Source organism: Phyllobates terribilis, unplaced genomic scaffold (assembly GCF_046119375.1).
Source record: "Phyllobates terribilis strain yellow unplaced genomic scaffold, ASM4611937v1 Scaffold_40__1_contigs__length_11209783, whole genome shotgun sequence".
NCBI lineage: Eukaryota > Metazoa > Chordata > Amphibia > Anura > Dendrobatidae > Phyllobates > Phyllobates terribilis.
This window is the reverse complement of record NW_027362800.1, coordinates 3310779-3328434: the sequence shown is the minus strand read 5'-3', so window position 1 is coordinate 3328434 and position 17656 is coordinate 3310779. Positions and strand designations below refer to the sequence as shown.

Sequence of the window (17656 nt, the reverse complement as noted above, 5' to 3'; positions counted from 1 at the left end):
GTGTCATAATAGGCGCTGAGCCTTTATATACCTGCGCACAGCAGCAGCCACCTTCAGTCTGCTGCTGGACAGCCAGCAGCAGCAGCAGCAGGAGAGGTAATTAATCAGCAACCCTCCTGCTAAGGGTAGACAGCTGCTCGTTCCACCCCCCCCCCGCCTTAATTGGTTCTCCTCCCTTCCAACGGTGTTGAGGCGGGTGGGAACAGCCGGGGGTTGAGGGTACTGTGCTAAAAGAGGTGGAGTTATGCAGATCTAAAACGCGTGGATTGCAGCAGCAGCAAGCCGAAAAGTGCAGGCATGTGAGGGATCTAGAGGTTGACAGCATGTCTTCTTAACGGGAGTCCAGGTGGCCATCTCCACAAATGGACTTTTCAGAATCCTTGGGTGGCACCGTAGTCGGAAACCAATTCTGGTTATCGCTTCTCGGCCTTTTGGCTAAGATCAAGTGTAGTATCTGTTCTTATCAGTTTAATATCTGATACGTCCCCTATCTGGGGACCATATATTAAATGGATTTTTAGAACAGGGAGATGGAAAAAGAGCTTGCTCTGTCCACTCCACGCATTGACCTGGTATTGCAGTATCTCCAGGACCGGTGCACCCCTTCTTTAATGCAGTTTCTAAAATCAGAAAGAATTGAATTCAATGCTTTTTGTTCATTTTGCTTGTTTGTCGGATTTTGGGATGGACTCTTTGGCTTTGCTTTTCTTCTCCTCATTGGATTTTTCATGTTAAAAGTTGCAGAAGCCAGATGACAAGCTCATTTTGGTTCAACTTCAGCAACTGTGCATTGCATTGCCATGTAATGTAATGTAATGCAATGCTATCTATCTAGCTCTCCCTCTATACTTCCTTTTGGATAAACAGACATATTAGGCAAGCATTTTGGAGCTTTCACCTAAATAACTACAGGTGGTGAGATAAGCTGCACAATATAATTGACCTTTCAGTATATTGTTGCACACACACCATCTATTTAGCAAATGCCCTTGTTATCAACAGCAGCCTTTTAAACTCACCTGAGCTAACAGGTATGTGAGCTGGTTACTCTGCTGCGCTTAAAATTTCTTTTTTGGTTTGCTACAATGCCTTTTCTGAAACGTTGTCTCCCTCTGCTGGAACACTGACTTCTTTCATTTAATGCCTGCAGACTATAAAAGAGAAACCAACCCAAAAAGTTTGGTTGATTAGTCTGTGGCATTCTTTTAAACTGTTGCTTATGGCGGTCTCTGTGAGCTTCTCAGTGACATTCAGCCATCCAGGTATCCCGCCTGCAGTAGACGGAATGTGGCAATGGAACGCTGGCTGCGCGTGTCATAATAGGCTCTGAGCCTTTATATACCTGCGCACAGCAGCAGCCACCTTCAGTCTGCTGCTTGACAGCCAGCAGCAGCAGCAGCAGGAGAGGTAATTAATCAGCAACCCTCCTGCTAAGGGTAGACAGCTGCTCGTTCCACCCCCCCCCGCCTTAATTGGTTCTCCTCCCTTCCAACGGTGTTGAGGCGGGTGGGAACAGCCGGGGGTTGAGGGTACTGTGCTAAAAGAGGTGGAGTTATGCAGATCTAAAACGCGTGGATTGCAGCAGCAGCAAGCCGAAAAGTGCAGGCATGTGAGGGATCTAGAGGTTGACAGCATGTCTTCTTAACGGGAGTCCAGGTGGCCATCTCCACAAATGGACTTTTCAGAATCCTTGGGTGGCACCGTAGTCGGAAACCAATTCTGGTTATCGCTTCTCGGCCTTTTGGCTAAGATCAAGTGTAGTATCTTTTGAAAAGGCAGTTTTGTCCTTGGGCTGCCCTAGTAAATTGATGCATATTACACACTGGTTTGGTGCACTTGTTAGTACGCCAGGTGGCTCATAGAGTTGTCTGATGGAAAACATGGCCCTCCAGGATCGAAGTCACTAGGCTGGGTAAGTGTGAGGGCTTTGGAGCAATGTGCCCCAGGAGTAGGCGCCCTGGTCGGAGTCCAAGCTTACTGGGACTGGGAACCCCAGAAAGACTTGGCTTCGTAGCACGCCGCACCTTTGCCAATCATACTTTCTGAGCAACCCCCCCTATTCCTGGCCTCCGGGCTAGGAAGGGGAATTTTTATAAACCCGGTCGGAGGTCCGGTCAGCTTTGGGCTGAGAAACCAACACAGGCTCCAGCTCCACTAGGGTGGCAGCCTAGATGGAAGCTGGGAGCACGAAAACAGCTCTTCTCCGGCTTCGGCTAGGGAGAGCATCGGAGATCCCTGACCCTCGCTGTGGCCTTCTGGCTCGGAGGGATGGGGATGGTTTATTGGGGATCCTCTCTTCCGGGAAGGGTCCACATGAATCCTCGCCTCGTGCGCTGTTTTGGTGTGACTTCGGTCACATTTTTCAGTGCCTTGGATGCAGCTTCAATCAAAAAATCTGTTCTTATCAGTTTAATATCTGATACGTCCCCTATCTGGGGACCATATATTAAATGGATTTTTAGAACAGGGAGATGGAAAAAGAGCTTGCTCTGTCCACTCCACGCATTGACCTGGTATTGCAGTATCTCCAGGACCGGTGCACCCCTTCTTTAATGCAGTTTCTAAAATCAGAAAGAATTGAATTCAATGCTTTTTGTTCATTTTGCTTGTTTGTCGGATTTTGGGATGGACTCTTTGGCTTTGCTTTTCTTCTCCTCATTGGATTTTTCATGTTAAAAGTTGCAGAAGCCAGATGACAAGCTCATTTTGGTTCAACTTCAGCAACTGTGCATTGCATTGCCATGTAATGTAATGTAATGCAATGCTATCTATCTAGCTCTCCCTCTATACTTCCTTTTGGATAAACAGACATATTAGGCAAGCATTTTGGAGCTTTCACCTAAATAACTACAGGTGGTGAGATAAGCTGCACAATATAATTGACCTTTCAGTATATTGTTGCACACACACCATCTATTTAGCAAATGCCCTTGTTATCAACAGCAGCCTTTTAAACTCACCTGAGCTAACAGGTATGTGAGCTGGTTACTCTGCTGCGCTTAAAATTTCTTTTTTGGTTTGCTACAATGCCTTTTCTGAAACGTTGTCTCCCTCTGCTGGAACACTGACTTCTTTCATTTAATGCCTGCAGACTATAAAAGAGAAACCAACCCAAAAAGTTTGGTTGATTAGTCTGTGGCATTCTTTTAAACTGTTGCTTATGGCGGTCTCTGTCAGCTTCTCAGTGACATTCAGCCATCCAGGTATCCCGCCTGCAGTAGACGGAATGTGGCAATGGAACGCTGGCTGCGCGTGTCATAATAGGCTCTGAGCCTTTATATACCTGCGCACAGCAGCAGCCACCTTCAGTCTGCTGCTGGACAGCCAGCAGCAGCAGCAGCAGGAGAGGTAATTAATCAGCAACCCTCCTGCTAAGGGTAGACAGCTGCTCGTTCCACCCCCCCCCCGCCTTAATTGGTTCTCCTCCCTTCCAACGGTGTTGAGGCGGGTGGGAACAGCCGGGGGTTGAGGGTACTGTGCTAAAAGAGGTGGAGTTATGCAGATCTAAAACGCGTGGATTGCAGCAGCAGCAAGCCGAAAAGTGCAGGCATGTGAGGGATCTAGAGGTTGACAGCATGTCTTCTTAACGGGAGTCCAGGTGGCCATCTCCACAAATGGACTTTTCAGAATCCTTGGGTGGCACCGTAGTCGGAAACCAATTCTGGTTATCGCTTCTCGGCCTTTTGGCTAAGATCAAGTGTAGTATCTGTTCTTATCAGTTTAATATCTGATACGTCCCCTATCTGGGGACCATATTTAAATGGATTTTTAGAACAGGGAGATGGAAAAAGAGCTTGCTCTGTCCACTCCACGCATTGACCTGGTATTGCAGTATCTCCAGGACCGGTGCACCCCTTCTTTAATGCAGTTTCTAAAATCAGAAAGAATTGAATTCAATGCTTTTTGTTCATTTTGCTTGTTTGTCGGATTTTGGGATGGACTCTTTGGCTTTGCTTTTCTTCTCCTCATTGGATTTTTCATGTTAAAAGTTGCAGAAGCCAGATGACAAGCTCATTTTGGTTCAACTTCAGCAACTGTGCATTGCATTGCCATGTAATGTAATGTAATGCAATGCTATCTATCTAGCTCTCCCTCTATACTTCCTTTTGGATAAACAGACATATTAGGCAAGCATTTTGGAGCTTTCACCTAAATAACTACAGGTGGTGAGATAAGCTGCACAATATAATTGACCTTTCAGTATATTGTTGCACACACACCATCTATTTAGCAAATGCCCTTGTTATCAACAGCAGCCTTTTAAACTCACCTGAGCTAACAGGTATGTGAGCTGGTTACTCTGCTGCGCTTAAAATTTCTTTTTTGGTTTGCTACAATGCCTTTTCTGAAACGTTGTCTCCCTCTGCTGGAACACTGACTTCTTTCATTTAATGCCTGCAGACTATAAAAGAGAAACCAACCCAAAAAGTTTGGTTGATTAGTCTGTGGCATTCTTTTAAACTGTTGCTTATGGCGGTCTCTGTGAGCTTCTCAGTGACATTCAGCCATCCAGGTATCCTGCCTGCAGTAGACGGAATGTGGCAATGGAACGCTGGCTGCGCGTGTCATAATAGGCTCTGAGCCTTTATATACCTGCGCACAGCAGCAGCCACCTTCAGTCTGCTGCTGGACAGCCAGCAGCAGCAGCAGGAGAGGTAATTAATCAGCAACCCTCCTGCTAAGGGTAGACAGCTGCTCGTTCCACCCCCCCCCCCGCCTTAATTGGTTCTCCTCCCTTCCAACGGTGTTGAGGCGGGTGGGAACAGCCGGGGGTTGAGGGTACTGTGCTAAAAGAGGTGGAGTTATGCAGATCTAAAACGCGTGGATTGCAGCAGCAGCAAGCCGAAAAGTGCAGGCATGTGAGGGATCTAGAGGTTGACAGCATGTCTTCTTAACGGGAGTCCAGGTGGCCATCTCCACAAATGGACTTTTCAGAATCCTTGGGTGGCACCGTAGTCGGAAACCAATTCTGGTTATCGCTTCTCGGCCTTTTGGCTAAGATCAAGTGTAGTATCTGTTCTTATCAGTTTAATATCTGATACGTCCCCTATCTGGGGACCATATATTAAATGGATTTTTAGAACAGGGAGATGGAAAAAGAGCTTGCTCTGTCCACTCCACGCATTGACCTGGTATTGCAGTATCTCCAGGACCGGTGCACCCCTTCTTTAATGCAGTTTCTAAAATCAGAAAGAATTGAATTCAATGCTTTTTGTTCATTTTGCTTGTTTGTCGGATTTTGGGATGGACTCTTTGGCTTTGCTTTTCTTCTCCTCATTGGATTTTTCATGTTAAAAGTTGCAGAAGCCAGATGACAAGCTCATTTTGGTTCAACTTCAGCAACTGTGCATTGCATTGCCATGTAATGTAATGTAATGCAATGCTATCTATCTAGCTCTCCCTCTATACTTCCTTTTGGATAAACAGACATATTAGGCAAGCATTTTGGAGCTTTCACCTAAATAACTACAGGTGGTGAGATAAGCTGCACAATATAATTGACCTTTCAGTATATTGTTGCACACACACCATCTATTTAGCAAATGCCCTTGTTATCAACAGCAGCCTTTTAAACTCACCTGAGCTAACAGGTATGTGAGCTGGTTACTCTGCTGCGCTTAAAATTTCTTTTTTGGTTTGCTACAATGCCTTTTCTGAAACGTTGTCTCCCTCTGCTGGAACACTGACTTCTTTCATTTAATGCCTGCAGACTATAAAAGAGAAACCAACCCAAAAAGTTTGGTTGATTAGTCTGTGGCATTCTTTTAAACTGTTGCTTATGGCGGTCTCTGTCAGCTTCTCAGTGACATTCAGCCATCCAGGTATCCCGCCTGCAGTAGACGGAATGTGGCAATGGAACGCTGGCTGCGCGTGTCATAATAGGCTCTGAGCCTTTATATACCTGCGCACAGCAGCAGCCACCTTCAGTCTGCTGCTGGACAGCCAGCAGCAGCAGCAGCAGGAGAGGTAATTAATCAGCAACCCTCCTGCTAAGGGTAGACAGCTGCTCGTTCCACCCCCCCCCCCGCCTTAATTGGTTCTCCTCCCTTCCAACGGTGTTGAGGCGGGTGGGAACAGCCGGGGGTTGAGGGTACTGTGCTAAAAGAGGTGGAGTTATGCAGATCTAAAACGCGTGGATTGCAGCAGCAGCAAGCCGAAAAGTGCAGGCATGTGAGGGATCTAGAGGTTGACAGCATGTCTTCTTAACGGGAGTCCAGGTGGCCATCTCCACAAATGGACTTTTCAGAATCCTTGGGTGGCACCGTAGTCGGAAACCAATTCTGGTTATCGCTTCTCGGCCTTTTGGCTAAGATCAAGTGTAGTATCTGTTCTTATCAGTTTAATATCTGATACGTCCCCTATCTGGGGACCATATTTAAATGGATTTTTAGAACAGGGAGATGGAAAAAGAGCTTGCTCTGTCCACTCCACGCATTGACCTGGTATTGCAGTATCTCCAGGACCGGTGCACCCCTTCTTTAATGCAGTTTCTAAAATCAGAAAGAATTGAATTCAATGCTTTTTGTTCATTTTGCTTGTTTGTCGGATTTTGGGATGGACTCTTTGGCTTTGCTTTTCTTCTCCTCATTGGATTTTTCATGTTAAAAGTTGCAGAAGCCAGATGACAAGCTCATTTTGGTTCAACTTCAGCAACTGTGCATTGCATTGCCATGTAATGTAATGTAATGCAATGCTATCTATCTAGCTCTCCCTCTATACTTCCTTTTGGATAAACAGACATATTAGGCAAGCATTTTGGAGCTTTCACCTAAATAACTACAGGTGGTGAGATAAGCTGCACAATATAATTGACCTTTCAGTATATTGTTGCACACACACCATCTATTTAGCAAATGCCCTTGTTATCAACAGCAGCCTTTTAAACTCACCTGAGCTAACAGGTATGTGAGCTGGTTACTCTGCTGCGCTTAAAATTTCTTTTTTGGTTTGCTACAATGCCTTTTCTGAAACGTTGTCTCCCTCTGCTGGAACACTGACTTCTTTCATTTAATGCCTGCAGACTATAAAAGAGAAACCAACCCAAAAAGTTTGGTTGATTAGTCTGTGGCATTCTTTTAAACTGTTGCTTATGGCGGTCTCTGTGAGCTTCTCAGTGACATTCAGCCATCCAGGTATCCTGCCTGCAGTAGACGGAATGTGGCAATGGAACGCTGGCTGCGCGTGTCATAATAGGCTCTGAGCCTTTATATACCTGCGCACAGCAGCAGCCACCTTCAGTCTGCTGCTGGACAGCCAGCAGCAGCAGCAGGAGAGGTAATTAATCAGCAACCCTCCTGCTAAGGGTAGACAGCTGCTCGTTCCACCCCCCCCCCCCGCCTTAATTGGTTCTCCTCCCTTCCAACGGTGTTGAGGCGGGTGGGAACAGCCGGGGGTTGAGGGTACTGTGCTAAAAGAGGTGGAGTTATGCAGATCTAAAACGCGTGGATTGCAGCAGCAGCAAGCCGAAAAGTGCAGGCATGTGAGGGATCTAGAGGTTGACAGCATGTCTTCTTAACGGGAGTCCAGGTGGCCATCTCCACAAATGGACTTTTCAGAATCCTTGGGTGGCACCGTAGTCGGAAATCAATTCTGGTTATCGCTTCTCGGCCTTTTGGCTAAGATCAAGTGTAGTATCTGTTCTTATCAGTTTAATATCTGATACGTCCCCTATCTGGGGACCATATATTAAATGGATTTTTAGAACAGGGAGATGGAAAAAGAGCTTGCTCTGTCCACTCCACGCATTGACCTGGTATTGCAGTATCTCCAGGACCGGTGCACCCCTTCTTTAATGCAGTTTCTAAAATCAGAAAGAATTGAATTCAATGCTTTTTGTTCATTTTGCTTGTTTGTCGGATTTTGGGATGGACTCTTTGGCTTTGCTTTTCTTCTCCTCATTGGATTTTTCATGTTAAAAGTTGCAGAAGCCAGATGACAAGCTCATTTTGGTTCAACTTCAGCAACTGTGCATTGCATTGCCATGTAATGTAATGTAATGCAATGCTATCTATCTAGCTCTCCCTCTATACTTCCTTTTGGATAAACAGACATATTAGGCAAGCATTTTGGAGCTTTCACCTAAATAACTACAGGTGGTGAGATAAGCTGCACAATATAATTGACCTTTCAGTATATTGTTGCACACACACCATCTATTTAGCAAATGCCCTTGTTATCAACAGCAGCCTTTTAAACTCACCTGAGCTAACAGGTATGTGAGCTGGTTACTCTGCTGCGCTTAAAATTTCTTTTTTGGTTTGCTACAATGCCTTTTCTGAAACGTTGTCTCCCTCTGCTGGAACACTGACTTCTTTCATTTAATGCCTGCAGACTATAAAAGAGAAACCAACCCAAAAAGTTTGGTTGATTAGTCTGTGGCATTCTTTTAAACTGTTGCTTATGGCGGTCTCTGTGAGCTTCTCAGTGACATTCAGCCATCCAGGTATCCCGCCTGCAGTAGACGGAATGTGGCAATGGAACGCTGGCTGCGCGTGTCATAATAGGCTCTGAGCCTTTATATACCTGCGCACAGCAGCAGCCACCTTCAGTCTGCTGCTGGACAGCCAGCAGCAGCAGCAGCAGGAGAGGTAATTAATCAGCAACCCTCCTGCTAAGGGTAGACAGCTGCTCGTTCCACCCCCCCCCCCGCCTTAATTGGTTCTCCTCCCTTCCAACGGTGTTGAGGCGGGTGGGAACAGCCGGGGGTTGAGGGTACTGTGCTAAAAGAGGTGGAGTTATGCAGATCTAAAACGCGTGGATTGCAGCAGCAGCAAGCCGAAAAGTGCAGGCATGTGAGGGATCTAGAGGTTGACAGCATGTCTTCTTAACGGGAGTCCAGGTGGCCATCTCCACAAATGGACTTTTCAGAATCCTTGGGTGGCACCGTAGTCGGAAACCAATTCTGGTTATCGCTTCTCGGCCTTTTGGCTAAGATCAAGTGTAGTATCTGTTCTTATCAGTTTAATATCTGATACGTCCCCTATCTGGGGACCATATATTAAATGGATTTTTAGAACAGGAAGATGGAAAAAGAGCTTGCTCTGTCCACTCCACGCATTGACCTGGTATTGCAGTATCTCCAGGACCGGTGCACCCCTTCTTTAATGCAGTTTCTAAAATCAGAAAGAATTGAATTCAATGCTTTTTGTTCATTTTGCTTGTTTGTCGGATTTTGGGATGGACTCTTTGGCTTTGCTTTTCTTCTCCTCATTGGATTTTTCATGTTAAAAGTTGCAGAAGCCAGATGACAAGCTCATTTTGGTTCAACTTCAGCAACTGTGCATTGCATTGCCATGTAATGTAATGTAATGCAATGCTATCTATCTAGCTCTCCCTCTATACTTCCTTTTGGATAAACAGACATATTAGGCAAGCATTTTGGAGCTTTCACCTAAATAACTACAGGTGGTGAGATAAGTTGCACAATATAATTGACCTTTCAGTATATTGTTGCACACACACCATCTATTTAGCAAATGCCCTTGTTATCAACAGCAGCCTTTTAAACTCACCTGAGCTAACAGGTATGTGAGCTGGTTACTCTGCTGCGCTTAAAATTTCTTTTTTGGTTTGCTACAATGCCTTTTCTGAAACGTTGTCTCCCTCTGCTGGAACACTGACTTCTTTCATTTAATACCTGCAGACTATAAAAGAGAAACCAACCCAAAAAGTTTGGTTGATTAGTCTGTGGCATTCTTTTAAACTGTTGCTTATGGCGGTCTCTGTGAGCTTCTCAGTGACATTCAGCCATCCAGGTATCCCGCCTGCAGTAGACGGAATGTGGCAATGGAACGCTGGCTGCGCGTGTCATCATAGGCTCTGAGCCTTTATATACCTGCGCACAGCAGCAGCCACCTTCAGTCTGCTGCTGGACAGCCAGCAGCAGCAGCAGCAGGAGAGGTAATTAATCAGCAACCCTCCTGCTAAGGGTAGACAGCTGCTCGTTCCACCCCCCCCCCCCCGCCTTAATTGGTTCTCCTCCCTTCCAACGGTGTTGAGGCGGGTGGGAACAGCCGGGGGTTGAGGGTACTGTGCTAAAAGAGGTGGAGTTATGCAGATCTAAAACGCGTGGATTGCAGCAGCAGCAAGCCGAAAAGTGCAGGCATGTGAGGGATCTAGAGGTTGACAGCATGTCTTCTTAACGGGAGTCCAGGTGGCCATCTCCACAAATGGACTTTTCAGAATCCTTGGGTGGCACCGTAGTCGGAAACCAATTCTGGTTATCGCTTCTCGGCCTTTTGGCTAAGATCAAGTGTAGTATCTGTTCTTATCAGTTTAATATCTGATACGTCCCCTATCTGGGGACCATATATTAAATGGATTTTTAGAACAGGGAGATGGAAAAAGAGCTTGCTCTGTCCACTCCACGCATTGACCTGGTATTGCAGTATCTCCAGGACCGGTGCACCCCTTCTTTAATGCAGTTTCTAAAATCAGAAAGAATTGAATTCAATGCTTTTTGTTCATTTTGCTTGTTTGTCGGATTTTGGGATGGACTCTTTGGCTTTGCTTTTCTTCTCCTCATTGGATTTTTCATGTTAAAAGTTGCAGAAGCCAGATGACAAGCTCATTTTGGTTCAACTTCAGCAACTGTGCATTGCATTGCCATGTAATGTAATGTAATGCAATGCTATCTATCTAGCTCTCCCTCTATACTTCCTTTTGGATAAACAGACATATTAGGCAAGCATTTTGGAGCTTTCACCTAAATAACTACAGGTGGTGAGATAAGCTGCACAATATAATTGACCTTTCAGTATATTGTTGCACACACACCATCTATTTAGCAAATGCCCTTGTTATCAACAGCAGCCTTTTAAACTCACCTGAGCTAACAGGTATGTGAGCTGGTTACTCTGCTGCGCTTAAAATTTCTTTTTTGGTTTGCTACAATGCCTTTTCTGAAACGTTGTCTCCCTCTGCTGGAACACTGACTTCTTTCATTTAATGCCTGCAGACTATAAAAGAGAAACCAACCCAAAAAGTTTGGTTGATTAGTCTGTGGCATTCTTTTAAGCTGTTGCTTATGGCGGTCTCTGTGAGCTTCTCAGTGATATTCAGCCATCCAGGTATCCCGCCTGCAGTAGACGGAATGTGGCAATGGAACGCTGGCTGCGCGTGTCATCATAGGCTCTGAGCCTTTATATACCTGCGCACAGCAGCAGCCACCTTCAGTCTGCTGCTGGACAGCCAGCAGCAGCAGCAGCAGGAGAGGTAATTAATCAGCAACCCTCCTGCTAAGGGTAGACAGCTGCTCGTTCCACCCCCCCCCCCGCCTTAATTGGTTCTCCTCCCTTCCAACGGTGTTGAGGCGGGTGGGAACAGCCGGGGGTTGAGGGTACTGTGCTAAAAGAGGTGGAGTTATGCAGATCTAAAACGCGTGGATTGCAGCAGCAGCAAGCCGAAAAGTGCAGGCATGTGAGGGATCTAGAGGTTGACAGCATGTCTTCTTAACGGGAGTCCAGGTGGCCATCTCCACAAATGGACTTTTCAGAATCCTTGGGTGGCACCGTAGTCGGAAACCAATTCTGGTTATCGCTTCTCGGCCTTTTGGCTAAGATCAAGTGTAGTATCTGTTCTTATCAGTTTAATATCTGATACGTCCCCTATCTGGGGACCATATATTAAATGGATTTTTAGAACAGGGAGATGGAAAAAGAGCTTGCTCTGTCCACTCCACGCATTGACCTGGTATTGCAGTATCTCCAGGACCGGTGCACCCCTTCTTTAATGCAGTTTCTAAAATCAGAAAGAATTGAATTCAATGCTTTTTGTTCATTTTGCTTGTTTGTCGGATTTTGGGATGGACTCTTTGGCTTTGCTTTTCTTCTCCTCATTGGATTTTTCATGTTAAAAGTTGCAGAAGCCAGATGACAAGCTCATTTTGGTTCAACTTCAGCAACTGTGCATTGCATTGCCATGTAATGTAATGTAATGCAATGCTATCTATCTAGCTCTCCCTCTATACTTCCTTTTGGATAAACAGACATATTAGGCAAGCATTTTGGAGCTTTCACCTAAATAACTACAGGTGGTGAGATAAGCTGCACAATATAATTGACCTTTCAGTATATTGTTGCACACACACCATCTATTTAGCAAATGCCCTTGTTATCAACAGCAGCCTTTTAAACTCACCTGAGCTAACAGGTATGTGAGCTGGTTACTCTGCTGCGCTTAAAATTTCTTTTTTGGTTTGCTACAATGCCTTTTCTGAAACGTTGTCTCCCTCTGCTGGAACACTGACTTCTTTCATTTAATGCCTGCAGACTATAAAAGAGAAACCAACCCAAAAAGTTTGGTTGATTAGTCTGTGGCATTCTTTTAAACTGTTGCTTATGGTGGTCTCTGTGAGCTTCTCAGTGACATTCAGCCATCCAGGTATCCCGCCTGCAGTAGACGGAATGTGGCAATGGAACGCTGGCTGCGCGTGTCATAATAGGCTCTGAGCCTTTATATACCTGCGCACAGCAGCAGCCACCTTCAGTCTGCTGCTGGACAGCCAGCAGCAGCAGCAGCAGGAGAGGTAATTAATCAGCAACCCTCCTGCTAAGGGTAGACAGCTGCTCGTTCCACCCCTCCCCGCCTAAATTGGTTCTCCTCCCTTCCAACGGTGTTGAGGCGGGTGGGAACAGCCGGGGGTTGAGGGTACTGTGCTAAAAGAGGTGGAGTTATGCAGATCTAAAACGCGTGGATTGCAGCAGCAGCAAGCCGAAAAGTGCAGGCATGTGAGGGATCTAGAGGTTGACAGCATGTCTTCTTAACGGGAGTCCAGGTGGCCATCTCCACAAATGGACTTTTCAGAATCCTTGGGTGGCACCGTAGTCGGAAACCAATTCTGGTTATCGCTTCTCGGCCTTTTGGCTAAGATCAAGTGTAGTATCTGTTCTTATCAGTTTAATATCTGATACGTCCCCTATCTGGGGACCATATATTAAATGGATTTTTAGAACAGGGAGATGGAAAAAGAGCTTGCTCTGTCCACTCCACGCATTGACCTGGTATTGCAGTATCTCCAGGACCGGTGCACCCCTTCTTTAATGCAGTTTCTAAAATCAGAAAGAATTGAATTCAATGCTTTTTGTTCATTTTGCTTGTTTGTCGGATTTTGGGATGGACTCTTTGGCTTTGCTTTTCTTCTCCTCATTGGATTTTTCATGTTAAAAGTTGCAGAAGCCAGATGACAAGCTCATTTTGGTTCAACTTCAGCAACTGTGCATTGCATTGCCATGTAATGTAATGTAATGCAATGCTATCTATCTAGCTCTCCCTCTATACTTCCTTTTGGATAAACAGACATATTAGGCAAGCATTTTGGAGCTTTCACCTAAATAACTACAGGTGGTGAGATAAGCTGCACAATATAATTGACCTTTCAGTATATTGTTGCACACACACCATCTATTTAGCAAATGCCCTTGTTATCAACAGCAGCCTTTTAAACTCACCTGAGCTAACAGGTATGTGAGCTGGTTACTCTGCTGCGCTTAAAATTTCTTTTTTGGTTTGCTACAATGCCTTTTCTGAAACGTTGTCTCCCTCTGCTGGAACACTGACTTCTTTCATTTAATGCCTGCAGACTATAAAAGAGAAACCAACCCAAAAAGTTTGGTTGATTAGTCTGTGGCATTCTTTTAAACTGTTGCTTATGGCGGTCTCTGTGAGCTTCTCAGTGACATTCAGCCATCCAGGTATCCCGCCTGCAGTAGACGGAATGTGGCAATGGAACGCTGGCTGCGCGTGTCATAATAGGCTCTGAGCCTTTATATACCTGCGCACAGCAGCAGCCACCTTCAGTCTGCTGCTGGACAGCCAGCAGCAGCAGCAGCAGCAGGAGAGGTAATTAATCAGCAACCCTCCTGCTAAGGGTAGACAGCTGCTCGTTCCACCCCCCCCCCCCGCCTTAATTGGTTCTCCTCCCCTCCAACGGTGTTGAGGCGGGTGGGAACAGCCGGGGGTTGAGGGTACTGTGCTAAAAGAGGTGGAGTTATGCAGATCTAAAACGCGTGGATTGCAGCAGCAGCAAGCCGAAAAGTGCAGGCATGTGAGGGATCTAGAGGTTGACAGCATGTCTTCTTAACGGGAGTCCAGGTGGCCATCTCCACAAATGGACTTTTCAGAATCCTTGGGTGGCACCGTAGTCGGAAACCAATTCTGGTTATCGCTTCTCGGCCTTTTGGCTAAGATCAAGTGTAGTATCTGTTCTTATCAGTTTAATATCTGATACGTCCCCTATCTGGGGACCATATATTAAATGGATTTTTAGAACAGGGAGATGGAAAAAGAGCTTGCTCTGTCCACTCCACGCATTGACCTGGTATTGCAGTATCTCCAGGACCGGTGCACCCCTTCTTTAATGCAGTTTCTAAAATCAGAAAGAATTGAATTCAATGCTTTTTGTTCATTTTGCTTGTTTGTCGGATTTTGGGATGGACTCTTTGGCTTTGCTTTTCTTCTCCTCATTGGATTTTTCATGTTAAAAGTTGCAGAAGCCAGATGACAAGCTAATTTTCTTTCAACTTCAGCAACTGTGCATTGCATTGCCATGTAATGTAATGTAATGCAATGCTATCTATCTAGCTCTCCCTCTATACTTCCTTTTGGATAAACAGACATATCAGGCAAGCATTTTGGAGCTTTCACCTAAATAACTACAGGTGGTGAGATAAGCTGCACAATATAATTGACCTTTCAGTATATTGTTGCACACACACCATCTATTTAGCAAATGCCCTTGTTATCAACAGCAGCCTTTTAAACTCACCTGAGCTAACAGGTATGTGAGCTGGTTACTCTGCTGCGCTTAAAATTTCTTTTTTGGTTTGCTACAATGCCTTTTCTGAAACGTTGTCTCCCTCTGCTGGAACACTGACTTCTTTCATTTAATGCCTGCAGACTATAAAAGAGAAACCAACCCAAAAAGTTTGGTTGATTAGTCTGTGGCATTCTTTTAAACTGTTGCTTATGGCGGTCTCTGTGAGCTTCTCAGTGACATTCAGCCATCCAGGTATCCCGCCTGCAGTAGACGGAATGTGGCAATGGAACGCTGGCTGCGCGTGTCATAATAGGCTCTGAGCCTTTATATACCTGCGCACAGCAGCAGCCACCTTCAGTCTGCTGCTGGACAGCCAGCAGCAGCAGCTGCAGGAGAGGTAATTAATCAGCAACCCTCCTGCTAAGGGTAGACAGCTGCTCGTTCCACCCCCCCCCCCCGCCTTAATTGGTTCTCCTCCCTTCCAACGGTGTTGAGGCGGGTGGGAACAGCCGGGGGTTGAGGGTACTGTGCTAAAAGAGGTGGAGTTATGCAGATCTAAAACGCGTGGATTGCAGCAGCAGCAAGCCGAAAAGTGCAGGCATGTGAGGGATCTAGAGGTTGACAGCATGTCTTCTTAACGGGAGTCCAGGTGGCCATCTCCACAAATGGACTTTTCAGAATCCTTGGGTGGCACCGTAGTCGGAAACCAATTCTGGTTATCGCTTCTCGGCCTTTTGGCTAAGATCAAGTGTAGTATCTTTTGAAAAGGCAGTTTTGTCCTTGGGCTGCCCTAGTAAATTGATGCATATTACACACTGGTTTGGTGCACTTGTTAGTACGCCAGGTGGCTCATAGAGTTATCTGATGGAAAACATGGCCCTCCAGGATCGAAGTCACTAGGCTGGGTAAGTGTGAGGGCTTTGGAGCAATGTGCCCCAGGAGTAGGCGCCCTGGTGGGAGTCCAAGCTTACTGGGACTGGGAACCCCAGAAAGACTTGGCTTCGTAGCACGACGCACCTTTGCCAATCATACTTTCTGAGCAACCCCCCCTATTCCTGGCCTCCGGGCTAGGAAGGGGAATTTTTATAAACCCGGTCGGAGGTCCGGTCAGCTTTGGGCTGAGAAACCAACACAGGCTCCAGCTCCACTAGGGTGGCAGCCTAGATGGAAGCTGGGAGCACGAAAACAGCTCTTCTCCGGCTTCGGCTAGGGAGAGCATCGGAGATCCCTGACCCTCGCTGTGGCCTTCTGGCTCGGAGGGATGGGGATGGTTTATTGGGGATCCTCTCCTCCGGGAAGGGTCCACATGAATCCTCGCCTCGTGCGCTGTTTTGGTGTGACTTCGGTCACATTTTTCAGTGCCTTGGATGCAGCTTCAATCAAAAAATCTGTTCTTATCAGTTTAATATCTGATACGTCCCCTATCTGGGGACCATATATTAAATGGATTTTTAGAACAGGGAGATGGAAAAAGAGCTTGCTCTGTCCACTCCACGCATTGACCTGGTATTGCAGTATCTCCAGGACCGGTGCACCCCTTCTTTAATGCAGTTTCTAAAATCAGAAAGAATTGAATTCAATGCTTTTTGTTCATTTTGCTTGTTTGTCGGATTTTGGGATGGACTCTTTGGCTTTGCTTTTCTTCTCCTCATTGGATTTTTCATGTTAAAAGTTGCAGAAGCCAGATGACAAGCTCATTTTGGTTCAACTTCAGCAACTGTGCATTGCATTGCCATGTAATGTAATGTAATGCAATGCTATCTATCTAGCTCTCCCTCTATACTTCCTTTTGGATAAACAGACATATTAGGCAAGCATTTTGGAGCTTTCACCTAAATAACTACAGGTGGTGAGATAAGCTGCACAATATAATTGACCTTTCAGTATATTGTTGCACACACACCATCTATTTAGCAAATGCCCTTGTTATCAACAGCAGCCTTTTAAACTCACCTGAGCTAACAGGTATGTGAGCTGGTTACTCTGCTGCGCTTAAAATTTCTTTTTTGGTTTGCTACAATGCCTTTTCTGAAACGTTGTCTCCCTCTGCTGGAACACTGACTTCTTTCATTTAATGCCTGCAGACTATAAAAGAGAAACCAACCCAAAAAGTTTGGTTGATTAGTCTGTGGCATTCTTTTAAACTGTTGCTTATGGCGGTCTCTGTGAGCTTCTCAGTGACATTCAGCCATCCAGGTATCCCGCCTGCAGTAGACGGAATGTGGCAATGGAACGCTGGCTGCGCGTGTCATAATAGGCTCTGAGCCTTTATATACCTGCGCACAGCAGCAGCCACCTTCAGTCTGCTGCTGGACAGCCAGCAGCAGCAGCAGGAGAGGTAATTAATCAGCAACCCTCCTGCTAAGGGTAGACAGCTGCTCGTTCCACCTCCCCCCCCGCCTTAATTGGTTTTCCTCCCTTCCAACGGTGTTGAGGCGGGTGGGAACAGCCGGGGGTTGAGGGTACTGTGCTAAAAGAGGTGGAGTTATGCAGATCTAAAACGCGTGGATTGCAGCAGCAGCAAGCCGAAAAGTGCAGGCATGTGAGGGATCTAGAGGTTGACAGCATGTCTTCTTAACGGGAGTCCAGGTGGCCATCTCCACAAATGGACTTTTCAGAATCCTTGGGTGGCACCGTAGTCGGAAACCAATTCTGGCTATCGCTTCTCGGCCTTTTGGCTAAGATCAAGTGTAGTATCTGTTCTTATCAGTTTAATATCTGATACGTCCCCTATCTGGGGACCATATATTAAATGGATTTTTAGAACAGGGAGATGGAAAAAGAGCTTGCTCTGTCCACTCCACGCATTGACCTGGTATTGCAGTATCTCCAGGACCGGTGCACCCCTTCTTTAATGCAGTTTCTAAAATCAGAAAGAATTGAATTCAATGCTTTTTGTTC

General features: G+C 45.9%; 13 non-coding genes and 2 pseudogenes across 13 annotated transcripts; all 15 read left to right on the top strand.

Moving 5' to 3' along the window:
• The first annotated feature begins 415 nt into the window (after positions 1 to 415).
• Positions 416 to 606, top strand: LOC141186737 (U2 spliceosomal RNA). Its single transcript, XR_012260987.1, has one exon. It is a non-coding gene; the product is annotated as a U2 spliceosomal RNA (small nuclear RNA).
• Positions 607 to 1725: 1119 nt separating this feature from the next.
• LOC141186140 (U2 spliceosomal RNA) lies at positions 1726 to 1841 on the top strand (annotated as a pseudogene).
• Positions 1842 to 2365: 524 nt separating this feature from the next.
• LOC141185632 (U2 spliceosomal RNA) lies at positions 2366 to 2547 on the top strand. Its single transcript, XR_012260274.1, has one exon. It is a non-coding gene; the product is annotated as a U2 spliceosomal RNA (small nuclear RNA).
• A 1120-nt stretch (positions 2548 to 3667) lies between these two features.
• On the top strand, positions 3668 to 3857 carry LOC141185122 (U2 spliceosomal RNA). Its single transcript, XR_012259814.1, has one exon. It is a non-coding gene; the product is annotated as a U2 spliceosomal RNA (small nuclear RNA).
• Positions 3858 to 4975: 1118 nt separating this feature from the next.
• On the top strand, positions 4976 to 5166 carry LOC141186736 (U2 spliceosomal RNA). Its single transcript, XR_012260986.1, has one exon. It is a non-coding gene; the product is annotated as a U2 spliceosomal RNA (small nuclear RNA).
• A 1121-nt stretch (positions 5167 to 6287) lies between these two features.
• LOC141185121 (U2 spliceosomal RNA) lies at positions 6288 to 6477 on the top strand. Its single transcript, XR_012259813.1, has one exon. It is a non-coding gene; the product is annotated as a U2 spliceosomal RNA (small nuclear RNA).
• Positions 6478 to 7596: 1119 nt separating this feature from the next.
• On the top strand, positions 7597 to 7787 carry LOC141186734 (U2 spliceosomal RNA). The gene has a single exon (XR_012260985.1). It is a non-coding gene; the product is annotated as a U2 spliceosomal RNA (small nuclear RNA).
• A 1121-nt stretch (positions 7788 to 8908) lies between these two features.
• Positions 8909 to 9099, top strand: LOC141184908 (U2 spliceosomal RNA). Its single transcript, XR_012259619.1, has one exon. It is a non-coding gene; the product is annotated as a U2 spliceosomal RNA (small nuclear RNA).
• A 1123-nt stretch (positions 9100 to 10222) lies between these two features.
• On the top strand, positions 10223 to 10413 carry LOC141186733 (U2 spliceosomal RNA). Its single transcript, XR_012260984.1, has one exon. It is a non-coding gene; the product is annotated as a U2 spliceosomal RNA (small nuclear RNA).
• Positions 10414 to 11534: 1121 nt separating this feature from the next.
• On the top strand, positions 11535 to 11725 carry LOC141186732 (U2 spliceosomal RNA). The gene has a single exon (XR_012260983.1). It is a non-coding gene; the product is annotated as a U2 spliceosomal RNA (small nuclear RNA).
• Positions 11726 to 12844: 1119 nt separating this feature from the next.
• LOC141186731 (U2 spliceosomal RNA) lies at positions 12845 to 13035 on the top strand. Its single transcript, XR_012260982.1, has one exon. It is a non-coding gene; the product is annotated as a U2 spliceosomal RNA (small nuclear RNA).
• A 1125-nt stretch (positions 13036 to 14160) lies between these two features.
• On the top strand, positions 14161 to 14351 carry LOC141186730 (U2 spliceosomal RNA). The gene has a single exon (XR_012260981.1). It is a non-coding gene; the product is annotated as a U2 spliceosomal RNA (small nuclear RNA).
• A 1122-nt stretch (positions 14352 to 15473) lies between these two features.
• LOC141186107 (U2 spliceosomal RNA) lies at positions 15474 to 15589 on the top strand (annotated as a pseudogene).
• Positions 15590 to 16113: 524 nt separating this feature from the next.
• Positions 16114 to 16295, top strand: LOC141185631 (U2 spliceosomal RNA). The gene has a single exon (XR_012260273.1). It is a non-coding gene; the product is annotated as a U2 spliceosomal RNA (small nuclear RNA).
• Positions 16296 to 17413: 1118 nt separating this feature from the next.
• Positions 17414 to 17604, top strand: LOC141186729 (U2 spliceosomal RNA). The gene has a single exon (XR_012260980.1). It is a non-coding gene; the product is annotated as a U2 spliceosomal RNA (small nuclear RNA).
• Positions 17605 to 17656: the final 52 nt, after the last annotated feature.